This window comes from Jaculus jaculus, chromosome 1 (genome assembly GCF_020740685.1).
Source record: "Jaculus jaculus isolate mJacJac1 chromosome 1, mJacJac1.mat.Y.cur, whole genome shotgun sequence".
Taxonomy (NCBI): domain Eukaryota; kingdom Metazoa; phylum Chordata; class Mammalia; order Rodentia; family Dipodidae; genus Jaculus; species Jaculus jaculus.
This window is the reverse complement of record NC_059102.1, coordinates 104,477,226-104,486,465: the sequence shown is the minus strand read 5'-3', so window position 1 is coordinate 104,486,465 and position 9,240 is coordinate 104,477,226.

The following is a 9,240-nucleotide window of genomic DNA, read 5'->3' as shown; positions in this document are numbered from 1 at the left end:
TACCAAGCCCCGCGCCGCTGGCCCGGGGAGCTACGGGCGCCGGGGGCGGTGGGCTCAGGTCTGGGCTCAGGCAGCTGGAGGGCTGAGCGCTGGCGGGGCGCACACGAAGCTGGCCCGGGAGTCCTCTGTGGTCACCGTGCGTTCGGGGCGGGCTCAGGGAAGCCGGCGGGTTGCCGACCCACGAACCTGCAGGACAGAGGCAGCTACCAGAGAAGCCGGCCCAGCAGCCCGTCCTCGGCACTCCGGGCCCGACGTCTGTGGACTCGCTAACACCATCTTCTCGGGCGGTCGTGACGGCCCCGCCTCCCCCTCCTCACTCCATCCCGCTTCCCGGGAATAAATGTCACATTCCAGTGCCTGCGTCCCCTGACCACCCAGCCTGGACCTCCCTGCCTGTCAGACTTCTTTGTCCAAATAGTCCTCTCTTAAGGGAGAAGCCTCCACCTGCCGGGAAGCCCCTCCTTCGGGCAGAGCCTCCCCCCTCCCGGGGCCCGGGCCCGCCCCCCTGAAAGACCGCTTTCGGAGACCTGTAGTGCTCGGGAGACTTGCCCCTTAGAATGGCACTGGCCACTCGGGCGAGTATCAGAATTCCTCAGGGCTGCACTCCTAGTTGTGTTCCTCCCCACGCAGTGAGACCTCTGGGCGAGATTCCACCCGTCATTGTGACCCCTCCTCTCAAGGTGACTCCTCCTCCTCAGTGTCGCTCAGTCCGCAACAGGGTGACCCCTTTCATCAGGTTCCGCCCCCCACCCCCATTATTTAGGCGCCAGTCTGCCGCCTCCGGCCACAGGAGGTACTGCAGCGGCCCTCTAGAATCCGTTGGCGTCCTCTCGGCGCGCACGCGCGCGCACACAGCCCCAGAGCCGATTCCATCGCTTCCGGTTGTGCCACTGACTCCTCCCCCGCAGGCCGTCGCTGAACTAGCCAATCATCGCCAGGGTTGCGGGAACACGTCACTGGATCTCGGCGGTCCGCAACCCCGGGAGCGTTTTCCTGCGTCCGTGAGCCTCCTGCCACCTAGCGGCGGAGTGGAGCGATGCGCAAGCCGAGGCTGCGCGCCTCCAGAGCAGACATCTCCAGGCGAGACAGTTCTCTGCGAGAGTCAAGTTCTGTATTAAGAAGACAAGAGCCGGGCGTGGTGGCGCTCGCCTTTAATCCCAGCACTCGGGAGGCAGAGGTAGGAGGATTGTCGTGAGTTCGAGGCCACCCTGAGACTCCATAGTGAATTCCAGGTCAGCCTGGACTGGAGTAAGACCCTACCTTGAAAAACCAAAAAAAAAAAAAAAAAAAAAAAGAAGACAAGAAAGGCTAGGCGCACGCCTTTAATCCCAGCACTCAGGAGACAGAGGTAGGAGGATCTCTTGTGAGTTCGAGGCCAGCCTGGGACTACATAGTGAATTCCAGGTTAGCCTGGGCTGTGCTAGAGCGAGACCCTCAAAAAAACAAAACAAAACAAAACAAAAAAACAGTTCCAGGACTGGAGAAGATGGCTTAGCAGTAAGGCATTTATTTGCCTGCAAAGCCAAAGAACTCCAGTTCGATTCACCAGGACCCATGTAAACCAGATGCGCAAGGTTGAGCATGCATCTGGAGTTCGTTTGCTGTGACTGGAGGCCCTGTTACACCCATTCTCTCTCTCTCCCTCTCTCTCTCTCTCTCTCTCTCTCTCAAATAAATTAATTAAATATATTAAAAATAATTCGATTAGCGTGGATAACATCCTTCTAACCTAGAGCTGTCACGTTTATGAGAGCTGTTTGTCAAGGGCTATCAGGAAAGGAATCAAAGCAGCCTTGAGTGATAGGTAACTCTTCAGGATGCTTTGATAAGTTTGGAGAGAAGAACCAGTCATTTACAATCATTCCAAAGACAGTGGAATGCAAAGCTAATGTGGAAAACATTCTCTTCCAGCTCTCATCCATCGCATTAAATTAGTGTTAACATTTCTGGGTTGTTTTTTTTGTTGTTGTTGTTGGAGTTTGGGTCTCACTCTGTAGCCCAATGCTGGCCTCTGCCTCCCTGGGACTACAGGGGTGAGCCACCACTCCAACGTGAATTTGCTTATAAGGACTAGGAATTTGTACTACATTTTAGTTATTTATTAAACTTACTTATTTTTTAAATGTTTATTTGTATATGTGGGTTTCTTGCCACTGTGGATGGCTGAGAATCTGAATCTGGGGCTGGCAGGCTTTGCAAGTAGGCACCCTTAACCACTGAGCCATCTCCCCAACCTCTGTACTTCATTTTATTTATTGATTGAAAAGAGAGAATCTGGGTGCACCATGGTCTCTAGCAACTGCAAATGCCAGATACATGCACCACCTCGTGCATTTGGTTTTATGTGGGTCCTGGGAAATTAACCTGGGTTCTTTGGCTTTGCAGGCATATGCCTTAACCACTAAGCCATCTCTCCAGCCTCATGTTTCATTTTAAGTAATGTCACCATTCCTAGTTTAGTTGATCCCATTTATCCACATTTAAAAATATATTTTATATTTATTTATTTATTTGACAGAGAAAGAGGGAGAAAGAGAATGGGCACACCAGGGCTTCCAGCCACTGCAAATGAACTCCAGATATGTGCAGCCCCTTGTGCATCTGGCTAACATGGGTCCTGGGGAATTGAACCAGGGTCCTTTGGTTTTGCAGGCAAACACCTTAACTGCTAAGCAGTCCCTCCAGCCCTCATTTATCCACATTTGAGAGTCACTTGTAATTTCAGGCTGAAGAGGAGGAAGAGAGACTGATTAGGAAGAACACTGATGGTTCTGTTAGGAGAGAATGAAAGACTGAATAGGATAAGAGTAATAAAAGGAGGAAATATTCAACTAGTTTGAGGGGTACACTTGAAAATCTTGCTAATTGGTAAGGTTCTGGTCAAGTCAGCTCTGTTGAGAGAAAGCACATCAGCGAGGTTAATTTTAAAAAATTTAATTAAAATTTGCATGTGTGGGGGAGGGTGGTATCTCTTGGTGCTGCTAATGAACACCTAATTCGTGTGCTACTTTGGGTCTAGCTTTAGAGGTGCAAAGTGCAAGCAAGCACCTTTAACTGCTGACTATTTCCCCATCCCAACCAGGTTAGCTCAGAAGCTGTGGAAGGTAAATGACTGTCATCAACAACGGGTGATGGTCAAAGAGAACATGAGGGGAGATGCTATCACCCAAGTGGGTTACATATATATGTGGAGAGAAGCAGTGCCTCCTTTCTTATCTGTCAGAGCATCTGCCTTCACATACCACCTTTTAAGTCAATGATTCTCCTATGAGCAGTTCAATCAAATTTAGACTTTTTTTCTTCTGGTTTTTCAAGGTAGGGTTTCACTCTAGTTCAGGCTGAACTGGAATTCACTATGTAGTCTCAGGATGGCCTTGAACTCACAGAAATCCTTCTATCTCTGCTTCCCAAGTGCTGGGATTAAAGGCATGTGCTATCATACCCAGCTTGAGCCAGATAATAATAATAATTATTTCTGTTTGTTTTTTTTAATTTTTTGTTTATTTTTATTTATTTATTTGAGAGCAACAGACAGAGGCAGAGAGAGAGAGAGAGGAGAGTGGGCGTGCCAGGGCTTCTAGCCACTGCAAACGAACTCCAGACACGTGCGCCCCCTTGTGCATCTGGCTAACGTGTGTCCTGGGGAATTGAGCCTTGAACAGGGATCCTTAGGCTTCACAGGCAAGCGCTTAACTGCTAAGCCACCTCTCCAGCTCTATTTCTGTTTTTTTGAGGTAAGGTCTCACTCTAGCTCAGGCTGACCTGAAATTCACTATGTAATCTCAGGGTGGCTTCAAACTCATGGCAATCCTCCTATCTCTGTCTCCCAAGTGCTGGGATTAAAGAAGTGTGCTACCATGCCCAGCTGAACCAGATAAGTTTTTTAAAAATATTTATGTAAGAGAGAGAACACAGCAGGGCCTCTAGCCATTGCAATTAGCTCCAGATGCGTGTGCCACCTTGTGCATCTGCTTTACATGAGTACTGAGGAATTGAACCTGGGTCCTTGAGCTTTGCAGGCACTAAAGTTTACCCACTAAACCATCTCTCTAGCCCTGGATCAGATAATTTTTTATTATGTGTGTGTGTGGAGGGGGTTCTGAGTTGCATCCTTGGCCTTTCCCCACTGGATGCCAATAGGACTTTTCTGAATTTTAATATCCAAAACTGTCTCTAGACATTCATTATTGTTCCCTGGAGGCAAATTTGTCCCTGGTTGGGAACCACTCCGAAGATTCATTAATATAAGAACTAGAGCTGGATATGGTGGTACAAGCTTGTACCAGCACTCAGGAGGTTGAGGTAGTATGATCACAAGTTCAAAACCATAAGCTACATATTGAGTTCCAGGCTAGTTTAGTCTATAAAGACCCCCATCTATCTCTCTATATAAGAGTTAGGAAAAATATTCTCTCTCTCTCTTTTTTTTTTTTTTTTTTTTTGGTCTTTTAAAGGTAGGGTCTCACTCTATCCCAGACTGACCTTGAACTCACAGTGATCCTCCTACCTCTGCCTCCCTGCTGGGATTAAAAGTGTGCACCACCATGCCTGGATAATATTCTCATTCAATCATTCCTTCTGTTATTTTTTTTTTTATTAGGTGGAATAGGTGATGTCACTTGGTAGTATTTATAGAAGACATCAAAAGAGGGGAACATGGTAGAAATTTAAAAAAGAAACCAGGCCCAGATGATACTTTAAAACCCAAGTTTCTATTGAACAAGCCTTTACAGGGAGACAGCATGACGCCGAGTCTCCTACCTACCTACCTATGCAGCTGCGCCCTGCTTGTGTCTGGTTAGTACAGCCATAGGCACAAGTACCCCTGTTCTACATTTGTACTTTATCACTGACTGATTGCTAAGGAATTTTCTTTCTGTTTGTGCTCTGGTGTAACCTTAGAAACTTGTAACCTACTAATACTGTAAAGAATGCAAGGTACTATTAGACTACCTGACATTATTTGTCTATAAAACCTCTGAGTTTTTCTCCTTAAGTTGTTTCTTTTTTTTTTTTTTCAACGTTTTTATTTATTTTTATTTGAGACACACAGAGAGGGACAGAGAGAGAAAGAGAGAGAATGGGGCACACCAGGGCCTATAGCCACTGCAAATGAACTCCAGAGGCATGCGCCACCATGTGCATCTGGTTTACATGGGACCTGGAGAATCAAACCTGGGTCCTTAGGCTTCGCAGATAAGTGCCTTAATAGTTAAGCCATCTCTCCAGCCCCTTAAGTTGTCTCTTTTCTCCTTAAATTGTTTCTGTCATATGTTTTGTCTCAAGGACAAGAGAAGTCTAACATGGTTATGCAACTACTGATGTCTTTGAGTTGCATCATGCTTGCCACAACATTCCAGTGAACAAAGGAAGTCATGATAGTTCAGTTCAAAGTACACTCTGTCTATAGACATAGCAGGAAGGTAGAAAAATAAACCAACAACTCATTTTAGGGTAAGCTTATTATTTATATAATAATTTATTATTTATATTATTTATATAATAAACTTAGTAACTTTCTTAGTGGTCGCTGTCAGGATTACATTCATAGTCAAACTGTTTAAGGACAAGCACAAGCACAGGTTTTTTGTTTGTTTTTTTTTTTAATTTTAATTTGTAAGGCCAGGCCCAGCACTCGGGAGGCAGAGGTAGGAGGATCGCTATGAGTTTGAGGCCACCCTGAGACTACATAGTGAATTCCAGGTCAGCCTCGACTAGACTGAGACTCTACCTCGAAAAAAAAATTAATTTATTGATTTGCAACCAGACAGAGAGAGAGAGGGAGGGAGGGAGGGAGAGAATGGTGTGCCAGGACCTCTAGCTCTGCTGTAAACAAACTGCGGATGCATGTGCCACTTAATGCACAGGCTTTACATGGGTACTGGGGGATCGAATGGAAGTGCCTTAACCACTATGCTAACTCTCCAGCTCACACAATTTTTTTTTGTGTGTGTTTTGAGGTAGGGTCACACTCTAGCCCAGGCTGACCTGGAATTCTCTATGTAGTCTCAGGGTGTGTTACAGTCAGGTTTGCATTGCTGGTAGAAATCACACAACCAAGAGCAACTTTTGGGAAAAAAGGGTTTACTTTGGCTTACAGGCTCTAGGGGAAGTTCCATGATGGCAGGGGAAAACGATGGTATGAGCAGAGGGTGGACAGTACCCTATGGCCAACATCAGGTGGACAACAGGAACAGGAGAGTGTGCCAAACACTGGCAAGGGGACGCTGGCTATAACACCCATAAGCCTGCCCCCAACAGTACACTGCCTCCAGGAGGCGTTAATTTCCAAATCTTCATCATCTGGGAACCTAGCATTCTGAACACCTAAGTTTATGGGGGACACCTGAATCAAAACACCACAGGGTAGACTCAAACTCACAGTAGTCCTCCTACTTTTGCCCCCCTAAATTCTGGGATTAAAGGCATGTTCCATCACACCCAGTGCCACACAAATTTAAAATAAATAAATAAATAAATAAATAAATATATATATATATATATGTATGTATATATATGTATATGTATGTGTGTGTGTGTGTGTATATATATATATGTATATATATATATATATATATACAAAAATTATATATATATATATATATATTTTTTTTTTTTTTTACTTTTTGGCTTTTCCTCCCCTAGGCTGCTTTGGCATGGTTCCTATGCTGCCATCTTAACCAGAAGTCCACATTTTTTTTTTTTTTTTTTATCTGTAAGGAGAGAGAGGGTGAGAGAGAGAGAGAAAGAGCAGACAGTGGGCACACCAAGGTCTCTTGCCACTGCAAACAGAGTACAAACATATGTGCTACTTTGTGCATCTGGCTTTTCATGGGTGGTACTGGGGAATCAAACCTAGGCCATCAAGCTTTGCAATTAAGTACTTTTAGCCACTGAACCATCCCTCCAGCCCCATAATTTTTTTTGTTTTAAAATTTGAGATAGGAGCAGGGCGTGGTGGCACACACTTTTAATCCCAGCACTCCGGAGGCAGAGGTAGGAGGATCACTGTGACTTCAAGGCCATCCTGAGACTACATAGTGAATTTCAGGTCAGCCTGAGCTAGAGTGAGACCCTACCTTGAAAACAAAATCAAAAAAAAAATTTTTTTTTTGAGGCAGGGGTTCATGTAGCCCAGGCTGGCTTGCCATGTTGCTGAAGAAATCTTTGGCTTCTGACCCTCCTGCCTCCACCTCCACAATGCTGGGATTACAGGCATACATCACCCACACCAAATGAGTAAGATAAAATTTCTTAAATTCCTTGTGTTCAATCTCCAGCAACACATGCATGATTAAATAAGTAAATAATTTTTTTGCATGGGCATATCTTCGTCTGCATGAAGGCCGGGTACCTCTAGACAGAATTTTTGTTTCTCCTCCTGGCCCGGGGTCCCTGGGCACATTGCTAGTTTAGGATTACATTAAACTTAAACTTTTTTTTTTTTTTTTGAGGTAGGGTCTCATTCTAGCTCAGACTGACCTGGAATTCACTATGCAGCCTCAGGGTAGCCTTGAACTCACAGATCCTCTTATCTCTGCCTCCCCAGTGCTGGGCTTAAAGGTGTGTGCCATCATGCCCAGCTAAACATTTTTATTTTATTAGTATTTCAGTTTACTCAGGCAGTGTGAGTTTTGTCTGCAGAATCATATATGACCCAGCTTGTATTTATGAATTTTTAGCGGTGATACATCCCTCTTTTCCACTTGATAACAAATTTTGAAATCAGTAATTATCCTTGTGGAACTCTGTGGTCATTTGAATTTATGTCCTCCAATATACTCAAATGTTTTATTAAAGCTTGTAACTTAGGTCTCCAGCTGCCTGGCTGGAGGAGGCGTCACCGTGGGCAGATCCCGGGGTGTTGCTGGAGGGGGATCTGAATTCCAGCCTGAGGCATGCAGAGGGCTTGAGCTCTGCCTGGGGGTCCTGTGTGCTTGCTGTGGTGCTGCTTGTGGTTTCTTCTCTCTCTGCGTGGATCTGCGAAAGGGGCCAGCTTCTTCCACCATTATGGAATTTCCTCTGGATCTGTGAGCATGAAGTAAATCCCTTCCTCCCATACACTGTGTCTGGTCTGGAGGTTCATCCCAGTAACGTGGAGCTGACTACTACAACCTTTGAGTAAGTGCATGAAGGCAGATTGACTTCTAGTTTCTAACATTGAGGGGCAGAGGTTTGAGCATGTCAGCTGTGTTCAAGTACTCTTTTTGTGGGGAGAGGGAGTTTCAAGGTAAGATCTCACTCTAGCCGAGGCTGATCTGGAATTGAGACTGTAATCTCAAACTGGCCCTCAAACTCACAATGATCTTCCTACCATAGCCTCCTAAGTGCTAGGATTATAGGTGTGTACCACCATGTCTGGCAGAGAGAGATGGAGAAAGAAAGAGAAATTGGCATACCAGGGCCTCTGGCTGCTGCAAGTGAACTCCAGATACATGAGCCACTTTGTGCACTTGGCTTTATGTGGGTACTGGAGAATTGAACCCAAGCTGTTAGGTTTTACGGGCAAGTGCATTAACTGCTGAGCCATTTCTCCAGGCCAAATTTTTTCCTTTCTTAAAAAAATTACAAGCTGGGCATGGTGGTGAACACCTTTAATCCCAGCACTCGGGAGGCAGAGGAAGGAGGATTGCCATGAGTTTGAGGCCACCCTGAGACTCCACAGTGAATTCCAGGTCAGCCTGGCCTAGTGTGAGACCCTATCTCAAAAAATCAAAAAAAAAAAATTATTGCAGGACATACTGGCACATGCCATTAATGCCAGCACTCAGAGGGCAGAGGTAGGAGGATCTCCCTGATTTCTAGGCCACCAGGAAACTACACAGTGAATTTCAGGTCAGACTGGAATAGAATGAGACCCTACCATGAAAAAAACAAAAAAAGAATTATTATTATTTGTAAAAAGAGAGAGAGAGAGAGAGAGAGAATGGACACTCCAGAGCCTCTTGATGCTGTAAACAAACTCTAAATGGGATGGCCTTGAACTCATGGCAATCCCCCTACCTCTGACTCCCAAAATGCTGGGATTAAAGGTGTGTGCCACCATGCCCAGTGACTTCCAAGAGTTGGGATTAAAGTCATGAGCCACCACACCCAGCTCAGTGGCTTTCTTTTCTTTCATTTTTTAAAATTCTTTTTATTTTATTTGAGAGAGATAGAGACAAAAAGAGAAAGAGAGAATGGGTACACCAGGGCTTCCAGCCGCTGCAACATGAATTCCAGATGCATGGGCCATCTGTG